The 17,139-nt window shown below is 46.0% G+C and overlaps 1 protein-coding gene across 2 annotated transcripts in view; it reads left to right on the top strand.

The window, feature by feature from the left end:
* CHKA (choline kinase alpha) overlaps positions 1–17,139 on the top strand; it is a 59,715-nt gene that overhangs the window by 628 nt on the left and 41,948 nt on the right. The gene's annotated exons all lie outside the window — the stretch shown is intronic.

Raw genomic sequence — 17,139 nt, 5'->3', positions numbered from 1 at the left:
GTGACGCTGGCCGGGCGGGGGCGGGGCCGGAGGCGGGGCCTGCGGGTCGTGCTGGGGGGCTGGAGACCCCCTCCCGCCCCGCGTGAGATCCCCGCGGATTCCGCGACAGGGGCCCGCGGCCTCCCAGGACCTTCCAGAAGGTCTGCGGGACGGAAGAGCGGCTGCGGGGGAAAACGGGTCTCCTGCGGGCAGAACAATGCCGTGGACTCCCTGAGTGCGTTTTGTCCAGACGCTTCAGAATTTGGGAAGTCCCTTCGCGGTTTGAGGGCCTTCGGTGCGGAGGGCTGTCGTGATTGGCTTCACAAAGAGAGTCACCTCTCGTAACTTTGCTTCTCGCTCCTGGAGTCCGTGGTTTGCTTTTCTCCCCGCTCTGAAAGAGTCGTTTGTTCGTGGCCGGGGGTGACATTTGCTCATCCCAGCCAGCTCTGTCCAGCCCTAGGGCTGTGTTAGGAGGTGTGGCTCCAAAAGTTAGCACCAGGGGAGATAGATTTTCCCCCTCTTTTCTTCCTTTCCTTTTTTTTTTTTTTTAAAGCTAAAAATATTTAGTCAAATTTGAAAGACAAGAAATGGATGTGTGCACGTCTTCAGACTGAGCAGGAAAAGACTCCCGTGGTTTCTGTTGCCGCTCTGCGCCCCGAGATAACCATTTCACAGTGTGTGTGTGTGTCCTTCCTTTTAGACCCTTAGAAATGCGGTTCTTTCTCTGCTGCTTTTCTTTTAACTGGTTGGCCCGGTGGAGCGTCGCGTTAGACACTGGCTGGCTGCCACTGATAATCCCCAAATCCAGCTGGGGTCATTCGATTCCTCTTCCGTGCCCAGTCTCCCAGCAGAGCTGCAGATGCGGCAGAATAACGGAGCCTCGCTTCCTTGCTGTGCCGCCGGCCCCTCGTGCAGATTTGCTATGAACAGTGAGAGTCAGAAGGTAGGGATCAGAAACAGGGGTGTTCAGGTAATCTCGCAGCTGCTGATGAATTTTTTTTTTTTTTCATGAAACTCTCCAAAACGATCACGTTTAGTTAGGCCTGAAGATTCTCAGTGAAAAGAACGACGGAGCGCATCCTAGGCGGTGGTACCAGGCGTCTGTAAAATGAAAAACCTGGAGGGGCTGGAGGTCATTGGCTGTTTGCTGACCTAGGAGGTCTCTGGTACCCGCCCCCCCAACCCAGTGCTCTTGCCTGTTGTCTGTGAAGATGTTTGGACACCCTGGGATCTGGCCTTCAGACATTTTTCTTGGGTCCCTTTTCGGAGAGTGTCACTGGTCAGTTAAACCTTTGTGTTTTGTGCAAAACTATCACTGTAAGAGCGTCGAAGATGTGTTTTGTTTCTTTTCTCTAAGAATTAATAGTCTTAGAAATGGTCTTGGAAGCTTTCCTTTTTGGTTTGGATGACCCTTTAAAATGACGCATGGTAAACATTGCCTCTTAGTTCTGTTCTCTGGAATAAAGTGTGGTTATAGGATCCATTTAATAGGGAGAAAAGAGGTGATTTAGGTCACAGGAAGGGGTGACGCCTAGCTTTTAAAAAGCAAAAGAGGCAGTTCAGAAGGGGGAAAAGGGCTCCCCTTGGCTGACATCTAGTGACCCTCCACAGGCAGTTGCCTTTCCTGGGACTCCGGCTATTAGGTGTGACTGACGTTCACGATCTCTCAGCATTCGGCGGGGTGCTGGTCCGACCCCGGTGGTGTGTCAGACGTCACCGCCTCAACTCAGTCCCTCGAGTCTGCTCACGTTTCACCCTTTTGCTCCTTCCCACCCTGGAATATGCTTTTGCTGCTTTCCGTCTTTGAGTTGGTAACAGCAGCTGGCCAGAGCCCCAGGACCGCTGGCTCACACCCCGCCCCCCGACACCCCTCCTCTGCCTGCAGTGGCATTTGAGGCCTGGTGAGCGGCTTTTGCCCCCACACCTGCTGTCTCTTCCCGGTGCTGATCGTGAGGCCGGAGCCCAGGTCCGCGTCCTTGCTTAGACCCTGTCACGGGAGCCGTGGATGTCCTTGTGCTCTGGGTTCCCTCCTCTGAATTGTTCCTTGTCCTGTTGTCAGGTATCCTCAAATGTTGTTACTCTTTGTTTTAAAGTTCACCTGGCTTCCCGTAACTGGAGAATAAAATCCAGACTTGTTTGCCTGCTTTACACTTGGGCCCCACCTCCCTTTCTAGAGTGGTTCCTTTTTGTTGCTGTTGTTTAAAAATGCGCCCCGCCCCCCGCCTTTACCAGCAGTGAGAAGCGGTGAGCTCCTTACACTGGATCCTGTATTTCCTGAGTGAGCTTTGTGCTTTCAGCCTCTAGGCCTATCTGTGCTCTTATGCTCTGCTTGGCAGCCTGGTGTCTGCTTTTAAACTTCCTCCTTCAGGGGCGCCTGGCTGGCTCAGTGGGTTAAAGCCTCTGCCTTTGGCTCAGGTCATGATCTCCGGGTCTTGGGATGATCTTTCTGTCAAATAAATAAATCTTTAAAAAAAAACAAAAATTGACTCTTCACTATTCTCTCACTATGATGACAGGTCTTTTAAAGACTTTATTTATTTATTTATTTGACAGACAGAGATCACAAGTAGGCAGAGAGGCAGGCAGAGAGAGAGGAGGAAGCAGGCTCCCCGCTGAGCAGAGAGCCCGGATGGGCTGGATCCCAGGACCCTGAGATCATGACCTGAGCGGAAGGCAGAGCTTAACCCTCTGAGCCACCCAGGTGCCCCATGACAGGTCTTTCTAATCAGACTATTGTTTGCCTGAGTCTCTCTAATCAGGGGTGGTATAGGGAAAGATTAGAATTATCATTACATTGGGGCGCCTGGGTGGCTCCTTGGTTAAGTGCCTAGCTCTTGATTTTGGCTCAGGTGGTGATCTCAGGGTCATGAGATTGAGCCTTGCTTGGGGCTCTGCACTGGGTATGGACTCTGCCCAAGATTCCCCCCTCCCCTCACACTTACTGTCTCTCTCTCTCTCTCTCAAAAAAAAAAAGAAAGAAAGAAAGAAAGAAAAATTACTGCCCACACCCAGCCATCACAGCTGATGTGCAGGCCCATCAAATCAAGGGTTTGTTATTATCACTCTCGTTGCTGGTTGGTAAGTCACAATCAGCTGTGGCATGAAATTGCAGATCTTTACAAGATTTCATGAAGTTTGGTGGAAGAAATATTTGAGAGCTTTTAAGTTTCACACAAATCTGTTGACACGTTATATCCCACGGACCCACTAATAGTTGAAAATTGATGGGGAAGAGGATACCCTGAACTCTCCCAAGTAGAATCATTTAGACATAAAAAAACAAGAGAAGTCATTGAAAAGACTGGCCAAGTCCTCAGGTGTATTTGCACAGTGATGCAATAAAAGATAGGGAATAAGTTGTGGTTTATGGTATCATCACTAAGGTTTTTGATAAAATTATGCCAAAATTCCCTACTTAGTTTCCCTTTTATGTACACAGTTGAATTTTAACCTAAATTCTGTTGTATATGACTTCCAGTTTCATTTTTCAAAATAAATAAACTTTCATTTACATTTTGTTTTTACTATTTACTGTGAAAATTTGGTCCCTTAAGTAGCTTTACTTTTTTTCTTTAAGATTTTATTTATTTATTTGAGAGAAAGAGATAATGAGAGAGAACACAAGGAGCACCAAGAGGGAGAAGCAGGCTCCCCGATGAGGCAGGAGCCTGATGTGGGCTTAGTCCCAGGACCCTGGGATCATGACCTGAGCTGAAGGCAGGTGATTAACTACTTAACTGACTGAGCCACCCAGGTGCCCTGCTAACTTTTAAAAATATTTTATTTATTTATTTATTTATTTATTTATTTGAGAGAAGGAGTGAGAGCACTAATGGGGAGGCGCAGAGGGAGAGGGAGAACCAGACTGTCTACAGAGCAGGGAGCGCAGTGAGCACCCAGCTCGATCCCAGGACCCCGGGATCATGACCTGAGCAGAAAGCAGATGCTTAAGTGACTAAGCCACCTGGGTGCCCCACGTGGCCTTACTTTTTTTTTTTTTTTTTAAGATTTTAATTATTTTTTTGATAGAGAGGGAGATCACAAGTAGGCAGAGAGGCAGGGAAGCAGGCTCCCTGCTGAGCAGAGAGCCTGATGCGGGGCTCGATCCTAGGACCCTGGGACCATGACCTGAGCTGAAGGCAGAGGCTTGACCCACTGAGCCACCTGGGTGCCCCATGGCCTTACTTAAAAAAAAAAAAAAAAATTAATAAACTTGGGGCCCCCGGCTGGCTCAGTTGGTGGAGCATGTGACTCGAGGTCAGGGTCTCAGGGTCATGAATTTGAGCCCCACCTTGGTCATAGAGCTTACTTAGAAAAAACTAATAAACTTAATTTTTTTAGGGCAGTTTTAGGTTCATAGCCAAATTGACCACAAAGTACAGAGAGTTCCCATATACCTCCCCCCACCCTCAACACACACACACACACACACACCAGAGTTGTACATTGGTTACAGTTGATGACCTACACTGATATCATTATCACTCAGAAGTCCCTAATTTGCACTAAGGTTCACTGTCAGTGTTGTACATTGAGTGGGTTTGGAAAAACGTATAGCACGAATCTACTATTAAAGCACCCTGCAGAGTAGCCTCACTGCCGTAAAGGTCCTCTTGTCCTCTGTCTGTCCCTCTCTCCACCCAACCCCTTTTCTCAGATGTCCTGTGATTGGAAGCATAAAGTGTGTAGTCTTTTCAGATTGGCTTCTTTCCTTAATAGTGTCCATTTAAAAGTCTCCTTTGTGTCTTTTCATGGTTTACCATATCATGATTGTGGATTTCATTTTAGTGCTGAATAACGTGTCATCATTCAGATGGACCATGGTTTTATCCATTTATCTACTGAAGGACATCTTGGTTGCTTCCAAGCAGATATGACTAAAGCTGCTATAAACATCCATGTGCAGCCTTTTGTGTGGATGTAAGTTTTTAACTCTTTGGGTAAATATGAACGTGTGCAGTAGCTGGCTTGTATGGTAAAAACATGTTTTGTTCTGTAAGACACGGCCAGTCTGTCTTCCAGAGCGGTTGTGCCGGCTGGCCTTCCCGCCAGCAGTGAGCGGGAGTTCACCGTGCTCCACATCCTCACCAGCATTTGGTGCCAGCATTCCGGATTTCGGCCACTCTGATAGGTGTGCACTGGTACCTCATTTTAATTTGCGATTCCCTAATGACATGTGGAGATGTGGAGAATCATCTTATGTGCTTACGTGCCTTCTGTATATCTTCTTTGGTGACGTGTGTGTTTAGATCTTTTGCTCATTTTTTAAGTCAAGTTGTCTATTTTCTTGTTTAAGTTTTTTTTTTTTTTTTTTTTTTTAAATTTATTTGACATCGAGAGAGGGAATATGAGCAGGGGGAGGGGGAGAGGAACAATCAGGCTTCCCAATGCAGGACTTGATCCCACGACCCTGAGTGGAAGGTGGATGTGTAATGACTGAGCCACCCAGGTGTACTGATGTTGTCTATTTTCTTATTATTGAGTTTTAAGAGTTCCTCATATCTTTGGGCTAATAGTCCTTTACCCAGTGTGTCTTTTGCAGATATAGTCTTTTCTTTTATTTTTATTTATTTATTTATTTATTTAAGATTTTATTTATTTATTTGACAGAGATCACAGGTAGGAAGAGAGGCTGGTAGAGAGAGAGGAGGAAGGAAGCAGGCTCCCCGCTGAGCAGAGAGCCCGATGCAGGGCTTGATCCCAGGACCCTGAGATCATGACCTGAGCCGAAGGCAGAGGCTTTAACCCACTGAGCCACCCAGGCGCCCTGGATTTTATTTTAAAGATTTTAAAAGATTTTTTTTAAAGATTTTATTTATTTGCCAGAGAGAGAAGACAGCGTAAGAACACAGGCAGGGAGAGCGGCAGGCAGAGGGAGGAGCAGGCTCCCTGCTGAGCCTGAGGCTGGCTGGATCCCAGGACCCCGGGGATCATGATCTGAGCTGAAGGCAGATGTTCAACTGACTGAGCCACCCAGGCATCCTTGCAGATATTTCCTTCCAGTTTGTGGCTGTCGCCTTATTTTCTTGAATAGTGTCTTTGTGCAGAAGTTTTAAATTTTAATGAATTCCAGCTTATTAATCATTTCTTTCATGGATTGTGCCTTTGGTGTTGTATCTAAACTCTGACGGCGACAAGCAAGGTTGTTTGGATGACTTCCTGTTACAGTCTGGTTTGTAGTTGTGCATTTTACATTTAGGTCTAGGATCCGTTTTGTGTTAACTTTTGTGAAGGATGTAAGATCTGTGTCTAGATTTCTTTCTTTTTTTTAAAGTAGGCTCCATGCCCAGTGGTGAAGCCCAGTGCAGGGCTTGAACTCACAACCTTGAGATCAAGATCTGAGCTGCAATCCAAAGTCGGACACTTATGCAACTGAGCCACCCACACATGCCCAGATTTCATTTTTTAACTGTGAATGTCTAGCCATTCCAGCACCATTTGTTAAGACTGTCCTTTCTCTATTGGCTTGCCTTTGCTCTTTGTCAAGATCAGTGGACTGTATTTATGTGGATCTATTTCTGGGCTCTGCCCTCTGTTCAATCGATCTGTTTGCCCATTCTTTTTTTTTTTTTTTTTCCAAAGATTTCATTTATTTATTCAACATACAAAGAGAAACAGAGCGCAAGCAGGGAGGTTGTGGCAGGCAGAGGGAGAGGGAGAAGCAGGCTCCCTGCTAAACAGGGGGAACCCGACATAGGACTGGATCCCAGGACCCTAGGATCATGACCTGAGCCGAAGGCAGTAGCTTAACCAACTGAGTCACCCTGGTGCTCCCATTTGCCCATTTTTTTTGCCAATGCCACACTGTCCTTTTGGTGTTGTGGTAAGTCTTGAAGTCACATAGTGTCGGTCCTGACTTTGTTCTCCTTTAATACTGAGTTGGTTATTCTGGGTGTTTTGCCTCTCCATATAAACTCCAGAGTCAGTCTGTCAATACTGATAAAACAACGTGCTAGGATTTTGATTAGGATTGTGTTGGATCTATACATCAAATAGGGAAAAACTAGCATCTTGTCGATATGCTGAGTCTTCCTATCCATGGACATGGACTCTCCATTTTATTTAGTTATTCTTTGATATCCTTCATAGGAGTTTTGTATTTTTCCTCCTATAGATCTTGTACATATTTTGTTACATTTATACCTAAATGTTTCATTTTTGGGTTACTGATGTACATGGTAATGTGTTTTTAATTTTAATTCCTCCTTGTTCATTGCTGATATATGGGAAAGTGAAAGTGATTGACTTTTTTTTTTTTTTTTTCTTTTAAGAGAGGGTGGGGAGGGACAGAGGGAGAGAGAAATCTTAAGCAGACTCCATGCGCAGTATGGAGCCCAATACAGGACTTAATTTCACAACCCAGAGATCATGACCTGAGCCGAAATCAAGAGTTGGAGACTCTTAACCAACTGAGCTACCCAGGTGCCCCATGATTGACTTTTATATGTTAACTTTTTTTTTTTTAAAGATTTCATTTATTTGAGAGAGAGAGAATGAGAGAGAGCATGAGAAGGGAGAGCATCAGAGGGAGAAGCAGACTCCCCGTCAAGCAGGGAGTCCGATGTGGGACTTGATCCCAGGATTCCAGGATCATGACCTGAGCCAAAGGCAGTCACTTAACCAACTGAGCCACCCAGGTGTCCCTATACGTTAACTTTTATATGACTTTTATATCCTGTAACCTTGCTATAATTCTTAATTAGTTCCTGGATTTTATTCTCAGTCTGGTCTCTTGGCTTGTCCAGCTCCTGATGCCCATGTTCTCCTTCCGGGTTTTTCCCTGCAGCACACCCCTCCACTATCTCACCATCCTCTATCACCCAGTGGAGAATCTTGTCCTGCCCTTGGACAGCCCTTGTCTTTAGCTTTTCATGAGTACAATGAAGTTGTACTCTCCATGTCTTTTATACATGTATGTATATAAGCAGGCTCTATACCCAGTGTGGGGCTTGAACTCACAACCCTGTGATCAAGCATTGCATTCTCGGGGCGCCTGGGTGGCTCAGTTTGTTAAATGTCTTAACTCTTGCTTTCCGCTCAGGTCATGATCTTGGGGTCATGGGATCAAGCCTCACATTGGGCTCTGTGCTCAGTGCGGGGTCCGCTTGGGATTCTCTCGCTCTGGCCCTCCCCTCATGCACGTGCACTCTCTTTGTAAAGGAAAATGAATAAATAAAATGTTTAAAAAAAAAAAGTTGCATTCTTTACCAAGCGAGCTTGCCAGGTGCCCCCCCCCCCCATGCCTTTCATTACATATTTACACATCTCACTGTGGCCAATACTGTTTTCTGCTGAGTGTCCCAGTAGCCCAGGGACTTACAATGAAACAGTTAAAAGAAAAAAAAAAGTGAGGCCTGGGAGGTCCATGTGAGCGGGGCCTTGCTGGGGGGGGCACTTTATGGAGGAATTGGCAGCAGCCCCTGTGCTCTGACAGATGGAAGACCCTCCCATATGACAGAGCGGCCAGACTCGTGCTGCCTTCCAGGGGTGCTCAGAATAGTGACTTGGGAGCAGAATTGTAGGAACCTGTTCTGAGGAACACTTGGTAGCGCCCGGACACAGTTTTGATTGTCACGATTGGGTGGTGGCACTGCCGGCCTCCAGTGGGTGGGGGGAAGGGGTACTGCTTACCATCCTACAGTTCAAAGGACAGCTCCTGTTCTAACTCCAACAAAGAATCCTCGGGCCCCGTGTGTCGGCAGTGCTGAGCTCGAGCAGCCCTGGGAATAGAGGACTAGAGACCAGCTTCTTCTCCGTCTGGTGCCGTCCCGCGAGTGCGCTTTTGCTTCCAGTTGCTGCTGCTGAGCCGCTGACATGACCTCGTGTGATCATCACAGAACCCCCGCATTAGATGCCGCTGCATTATTTGATGGTGAGAAGGCAGGCTTAGACGGCATCGGGTCGACGGCCCAGGGCCACACAGGTGTCTGCAGGAGCCAGCCGTCACCAAGGTCAAAGGCTCTTCCCTTAACTCTGTCTCCGGGCTTGGGGTTAAGGCACCTGTTCCTGATTACCACGCACTGATGGTGTCCTTTCACTGAGTTGGCTCCCTGCCCTCAACCTGAACCACGGTTGTTTCAAGTTGAGTTTTAGACGGTTAAAAGAGATTTTGCAAATATCTGCGCCCCTCCTTACTTCATTTGTGCTCCAAATTCATTGGCTGTTTTGGTATGTCACTGTTCTATTTTCCGTGTATCCAGTCCTTGGACTTGTGGATCGTTTTCCTGTTGAGAGAGTGGTTATGTTTGATCCCCCCCGCCCCTGTGCGTCATCTGTCTTTTAGAGAAAGCGAAGTTTGGGGGGATGCCATAAGCCTCAGGGAGCCGGAGTCCTGCATGCTGGGCCTGATACCATGTAACTGGCGGATAGTCTGCAGAGCCGTCAGGGGCTCATTTAGTTTTCAGCAGAATACAGCCCAGATAACCTCCCAGCTTGATTTAGCAGACGAAAATGTTTGTTAAAGATTTTTCTGGAGCAGGTGGGTTCTCGGGTTTATCATTTCTGAGCATTGAGCTGATGCACCTCCGTGTGGGTCTTTCTAAATGATGAAAAATGCACAGATGTTGTAGGAGATGAATGGGTAAACAACGTGTCACACTTACATGGACCATTAGGTGATCTTAAAAAAGGAGATTCTGATACCTTCTACAGCACGGGTGAACCTCAAGGACTAATGCTAAGTGAAATAATTGCAAGTCACAAAAAGCCATAACTGTGTGATTTGACTTCTGTGAGATCTGCAGTGCGGTCAGGTTCATAGAGATGGAGTAGCCTAGGGTGGCTGAGGGCTAGGGGAGGGGAGAGTGGAGAGTTAGTGCTTAATGGGCACAGTTTCAGTTTCGCAAGATAAAAAGAGTTCTGGACGGGGCGCCTGGGTGGCTCAGTGAGTTAAGCCTCTGCCTTCCGCTCAGATCCTGATCTTGGGGTCCTGGGATAGAGCCCCACATCGGGCTCCCTGCTCAGAGGCCAGTGTGCTTCTCCCTCTGCCTGCTGCTCCCCCTGCTTGTGCTCTTTCTCTCACTCTCTGTCAAATAAATAAAATCTTTAAAAAAAAGTATTTGCTGGGGGCACCTGGGTGGCTCAGTGGGTTAAAGCTTTTGCCTTTGGATCAGGTCGTGATCCCAGGGTCCTGGGATCGAGCCCCGCATCGGGCTCTCTGCTCGGCAGGAAGCCTGCTTCCCCCTCTCTCTCTGCCTGCCTCTCTGCCTGCTTGTGATCTCTGTCAAATAAATAAATAAAATCTTAAAAAAAAAAAGTATTTTTGGGGGGGCCTGGCTGGCTCAGTTGGTTGGGTGTTTGCCTTTGGCTTGGGTCATGATCCTTGATCTTAGGGTTCTGGGATCGAGCCGCAAATCGGGCTCCCTGCTTAGTGGGGAGCGTGCTTCTCCCTCTCCCTCTGCCTGCTACGCCTCCTGCTTGTGCCGTCAAGTAAATAAATAAAATCTTATTTTCCGTAGGAAAAATGCTTGAAAACATTGAAGCCACTTCTGGATGCAAATGCAGAGACTAGCTCAGAAGCTCTCTCTTGTATGTTTGCCTTTCACTTGTAGTTAAAACTTGTTCTTCAGCCAAATCACCGGCTACTACTTCACCACAAACCGCGTACTTGAATGTTGGTGTGACATGCACAAGTGCCCAAGATCTATACTGTGTGTGCCAGCTTCCTGATGCAGATGTGTGCAGGCGGGTCACATCTACTGGACTACTCAGCTTTCTTCCTGGGGCTGAGAAGGTTTTGATCTCATCGCCTCCGTTTGGCTGCCTTTTGCACACAGAGTGTATTTACAAGCTATGTGAACTTTTCAGAGCAACCAGAATCGACTGACCGTTTTCATGGCCAACAGCTGATGGTAGTATTCGATGTTTTTGGTAAGGTGGGTAGAAAGTCTGGAAGGTTTTCTGAAGTGATCGTTGTTTCCTCTGTATGTGTTCTGGAACCAAGAGGACAGCTCGCTCCTGCGGCTTTATGGCTGGAGAAGGATTCAGGAGTATACGGGTGCTTGTGCTGCCCCACCTGACAGGCTGGACGGTAGGAAGCCAAGGAGTCGCGGGGTAGCTTTTTCAACTTCTCTTTCTCTCTCTGGTTGGATCACTTCAAATGACTTGTTTTCAGTGTTTCAGTGGGGAGCACTTCTGCCACCTCTGGCCGCCCAGGCGAAGTACAGCTGTGTCCTAAACGGTGATGACCCACTGTGGAAGTCAGGGGCATTGTCTCATATGCCTTGTAATAGGGAAATGCCCTTTTTCCTTCTTCCTCCTTGAAAATCTCCACATTGCTGTGAAGTCTGGAAATTGTATTTAATGGCTACATGTCAGAGTCAGAGTTTGAATTATGATGACCTAGTAGCAGATGGAGAGGAACTTGATTTATTTTGCACTTTGCGGGTTTTGAGTTTTTTGTGGATTTACCCTGGATGTCAGTAACGTGTAAATTTCCCTGAGCTGCTTTACTGTCCAACACAGTAGTGTCCTGTGGGAGAGGACGGTGCTGCAGGATCTGGGACAGTGGAGGTCATGCAGAGAAAAGCAAGTTGGAGAAGAAAAAAATCTGGCACTTTCTCTGCAGCTGAAGTTCAGTTGGAAAATTCACCAAGAAGTAAATTATCCCTTATTATTATAGATTGATAATGGATAAGAAAAGTCCTGGAGTATTATCCGTTTGTGACTTGAGGCAGGAAATTTACAGTAAAGGCTCAATTAACTGGGTCCCAACTTGCTGAAAATTTTCCTTCCTCTTTTTTTTTTAACCACTCCCATGTCCATAAAATCAAGTAAAGGGTGAGATTTGTGCTTATCAAACTGGCATGCCCGTACTCAAGCCACAGTGTGGTCTTACAGATCTGCCCAGAGAGCTAATTTTATTAGTGGCTTCAGAGAGTAGTTCATATTTGCCAGTTTGTTTATGAAAACTGAAAACTGGTATATTATGGAATGGAAGAGAAGACACCACCTGGGTAGATACATGAACTCTTGCCTTTAGATTTTCGACAAGAATATTTGTTAATCTCTAATTGTCTTGTCTTAGTTAGGATGATAAGTCATAGGTACTTGATGATTAACTGGGAAGTTCGCTCAAGTGAGCTCCCTCCCTTCCTGAGCATTGCTTTTATTTGTGAAGTGATTACAGAAGACATTTGAAAAAACAAAGGTTATTTTGGTTCATTTTGTTTAAAATTTTTTTGAGGGGCACCTGCCTGGCTCAGTCGGTTGAGTGACTCTTGGTTTTGGCACAGGTTGTGATCTCAGGTCGTGAGATTAAGCCCTGCAATCAGGCTCCATGCTGGGCATGGAATCGGTTTGAGATTCTCCCTCTCCTGCTGCTGCTCCTGCTTGTGCTCTCCCTCTAAAACAAATCTTTAAAAAAGGAAGAAATAAGGAAGGAAGGAAGGAAGGAAGGAAGGAAGGAACCCAGGCAGACATACATCCTGTTATCGTCCAGGACTGGGTGACATTTGTGTGCCTCGAGGATAGGGTCACATGGAGAGGCTGAGGATCCTGCAGGGGTCTCTGACCTTTTCAGGGGCTCCACGTGACTAACGAGAACTGCAGACAGATACGGTGTATGAGTTGCCCCTTGTCCATTTATGTGTGGATTGTGAGGGAAGAAGCTTGGGTGTTGGTAAGGTGTGTATTATCAGCGAGGAGGCAATTCATGCCTGAAGTCATGCTCTTATTTTGACTACTTTCTCCTGCCCTGGTGCTGTTGAAAATGCCATCTCTTCTGAGTTTTCCTGTCTGATTCCCTTCATTTTCCTGCCTTTGCATTTGGCCTTTCAGCTCAGTGGTGGAATTTAGGGTGCTGCATTAAAGAGCACTGTGCAGGGGCACCGGGGGTGCTCAGTCGGTTAAGCATCTGCCTTTGGCTCAGGTCATTATGATTCCAGGATCCTGGGATCGAGCCTCCTGTCCAGCTGCCTGCTCAGTGGGAAGTCTACTTCTCCCTCTCCCTATACCCCTGTTAATGCTCTCTCTTGCTTGTTCTCTCTCAAATAAATAAATAAACTCTTAAAAAACAACAACAACATTGTGGAAGCCCTTCTGTGTGGAGATGGCCATGGCTGTTAAAGCATTAAATAAAAACTTTGAAAAGCCAAGAGAGTATGAGCAGAATGGAAATGAGTCTATAGGAGGAGGGCAAAGGGCAAGAGAGATGCATGTTAGCCGAGCTCCCCTCTCTGGACTTTGCTCTAAAATGTTTCTCTTGACAGTTTTTGTAATGCCTTGGGTGCCAGGACTGTGGGACCCTGGCAACGAGAGGGTAGGAGGAGAAGAGAAGGTGATGGGTTTTGTGTGTGAGAGCCTTCTCTTACTGGCCTCGAAGTTGAAGGGAGGAAGGAAAAGTGGCAAAAAGATAGGTGGGAAGGAAAAAAAAAGAAGAACCTGGTCAGGACCAAAGGAAAGGACCCCTGGTAGCAGTGGTGGGGGGAGAAGCTCCGTGTCCAAGTGGAGTAAGAAAGGGTGTTCGAAGCTGGGAACGCAGTGCAGCCCTGCAGAAGTTTCCTGAAACTGGGTGACTTTTCTCATTCCAAAGCTCTTAGTGATGTTTCTTTCTCCAGATCCTAAAATCAGAGGAGTCTTTTTTTGTGGGCTTGATTGCTCTTAGGATCTAGCAGTTTCCCTAGAAGTATTTGATGGTTAGGAGCATATTTTAATCAAATGACGATCGCCATGAATAAGACACAGAGGTCTAATGTTACGAGGTTAGTTCAGATAAATCAATGAATGTTCGATCTGCAGTTAACTACTTAAGGCAGAATGGTTATCAGGTTCAAAAGGAAAATTGATAGCTTTATTGAGAAACCATGAAGTTCACCCTTTTAAATTCAGTTCAGTGATTTTTAGTCTTTTTATAGGGTTCTACAATAATCACCACCATCTTTTCAGAACATTTTCATTAACTCAGAAATAAATCCTTTACCATTAGCAGTCTCTCCCCGTGATCCCCACAACCAGTAATCTAGCTGATATCTTCTGGACATTTCATGTAGAAAGAATCACACAATATGTGTGGACTTTGGTGACCACTTCCTTTAACTTAGTATGTTTTCAAGGTTTATTTGTGTCGTAGCACATACGGTACTTTGTTCCTCTTTATGATTGAGTAATATTCCATTCTGTAATATACCACAGTTGATGGACATTTGAGCTTTTCCGTGTTGTGGCTATTATGGACGTTTGTGTACAGTGTTTGTGAGGACATCGTCCAGTTCTCTCAGGTGTATGTCTAGGAGTGGAACTGGTGGGTCATGTGGTCACTTGATGTTTATCCTTTTGAAGCTGTCACTGATCTTTCGAAGCCTCTGTCACAGAGAATCTCTGGACCCAGGCAAATTTCCCCCATTATGATTGAGGAGATATTGGACAAGGTTGTCACTACTTTGACCCACTGTGGTCTTTATCAGCACCGTGATTTCCTTTGCTACCAATTATCTTGGTACATTGCCAGCTGATTTTTTTTTTTTTAAGATTTTGTTTATTTATTTGACAGAGATTATAAGTAGGTGGAGAGGCAGGCAGTGGGAGAGAGGAGGAAGCAGGCTCCCTCCTGAGCAGAGAGCCCCATGCGGGACTCAATCCCAGGACCCTGAGATCATGACCTGAGCCGAAGGCAGAGGCTTTAACCCACTGAGCCACCCAGGCGCCCCATCTTTTTTTTTTTTTTTAAAGATTTTATTTATTTATTTGACGGAGAGATTACAGGTAGGCAGAGAGGCAGGCAGAGAGAGAAGGGAAGCAGGCTCCCTGCAGAGAGCCTGATGCGGGGCTCGATCCCAGGACCCTGGGATCATGACCTGAGCCGAAGGCAGAGGCTTTAACCCACTGAGCCACCCAGGCACCCCACAGGCGCCCCATCTTTAAAAAAACTTTTAAGGGGCGCCTGGGTGGCTCGGCAGGGAGCCTGCTTCCCCCCTCTCTGCCTCTGCCTGCCTCTCTGCCTACTTGTGATCTCTGTCTGTCAAATAAATAAATGAAATCTTTTTAAAAAAACCTTTAAGATTTATTAATTTATTTGAGAGAAAGTGTACAGAGTGAGAGAGAGCACAAGCGGGGGTGGGAGGGGCAGAGGGGAAAGGGAAAAGCAGGGTCCCTGAGCTCCCTCATTGAGCTCCCATGGGGCTCAATCCAAGGACCTTAGGATCATGACCTGAGCCAAAGGCAGATGCTTAACCAACTAAGCCACCCAGGTGCCCCAGATTCTGATCTTTAGATCAGAATTTTGGAACCTTCTATGATCTGTGTATTTGGGTTATGTGCTGAAGCATTAGAGTATTTTTTTTTTTTGAAGATTTTATTTATTTATTTGTGAGAGAGAGAGAGCGCGAGCGAGCACAGGCGGAGTGGCAGGCAGAGGCAGAGGGAGAAGCAGGCTTCCCGCCAAGCTAGGAGCCCGATGTGGGACTCGATCCCAGGACACTGGGACCATGACCTGAGCCGAAGGCAGCCGCTTAACCAACTGAGCCACCCAGGCGTCCCAACATTAGAGTATTTTTTGTGATGGGTATGTTTGTAATGGAATAGCTGACATATAAGAGAATTAATGATCCTGTATGTTTTGGAACACTCTGGTTCGTATTTGACCTTATGGAACCTGTTGTCAGTTAGGCTTCTATTTGAGGAAGACCTTGCATGGTAGGAAGGCATAATTGATATTCTTGCCATAAGGAACTTTGAAGAGGAGGTAGCATCAAATACCCGATTTTAGTGTTATATGGGATGTTTTTTGTTTTGAAATGATTTTGTGGAATTTCCCAAGGTCCTCTTTAATCATGTCGATCAGTATGGTTGCCTGCTATGACACAGCGTCTTTGACCCATTTCTGGGCCAACTGAAATTTTAGATTATCTGCTATTTTACATTTTCCAATTTGATCTTCTCTTCTCAGTGTTAGTGCAGTTAATTGTTTGGCTTTATGAAGAGGATGATAGATTGACACTTACCAGTTTTGGAGTTACGCAGTGTGGAGCCACTGATGCATGTCGCCAAGAAGTCTTTTTTTTTTAAGATTTTATTTATTTATTTGACAGATCACAAATAGGCAGAGAGCCAGGCAGAAAGAGAGGGAGAAGCAGGATCCCCCCTGAGCAGAGAGCCTGATGCAGGGCTCGATCCCAGGACCCTGAGATCATGACCTGAGCCGAAGGCAGAGGCTTAACCCACTGAGCCACCCAGGCGCCCCATTTTTTTTTTTTTAAAGATTTTATTTGAGACAAAGAATTGTGCATGATCGGGGGAGGGGCAGAGGGAGAAGCAGACTCTGTGCTGAGCAGGGAGACTGATGTGGGCCTGGATCCCAGGATCCTGGGATCATGACCTAAGCCGAAGCCAGCTGAGCCGCCCAAGTTGCAGCCCCCAAGAAATCATTTGAATAAAGCTAACTCTCAACATGTTTTGTAATTTATTTTAATAAATGCATTTTTTCTGTATTAATGTACCTATAAATATTTCCAGTGCATCAGTTTTTTAACTTAAAATATTTCATGGCCTTTAGACTTAAAAAAATTTTTAGTTATCTCAACTAGCAATTTGATTTATTTATTAATTTTTAAAGATTTATTTTAGAGAGAGAGAATATGTGTGCATAAATGGGGAGAGGGAGAGAGAGAGAGGGAAAGCAGACTCCCTACTGAGTGGGGAGCCCAATGGGCTCAATCCCACATCTCCAAGACCACGACCCAAGCTGAAACCGAGAGTCAGATGCTCAACTGACTGACCCACTGGGGTGCCATGCAGTTTGGTATTTTTAAAAGTTATATTTTGATCTATCAAGTTTTCATTGTTAAATAAGTGAGACAAGAATATGAAATAGGGAGTGCCTGGACTGCTCAGTTGGTTAAACTGACGTCTGACTCTTGGTTTTAGCCCAGATCATGATCTCATGGTTGAGAGATCAAGCCCCAGGTTGGGCTCCTCACTCAGTGGTGAGTCTGCTTGAGATTCCCTCTTCCTCTGTCCCCCTACTTGCATTCTCTCTCTCTCTCTTAAATCCATAAGTCTTCAAAAAAATAAGAAAAAAATATGAGAGGGGAGTTCTGATGTGCTAATAGGCAAAGAGTGAGTGGTGTGGCTTGGTTGTAGGACACTTTGGCAGTGGGTAGCAAGAATTTTAAAATGTTCGTGCCCTTTGACCCAGAAAAACCAACTGTAACTGAAGGGTCTCAT

The sequence above is a fragment of the Lutra lutra genome, chromosome 10 (assembly GCF_902655055.1).
Source record: "Lutra lutra chromosome 10, mLutLut1.2, whole genome shotgun sequence".
NCBI classification, from domain to species: Eukaryota; Metazoa; Chordata; class Mammalia; order Carnivora; family Mustelidae; genus Lutra; species Lutra lutra.
Note: the sequence above shows the minus strand (reverse complement) of the source record. Positions and strands in the feature narration are given on the sequence as shown.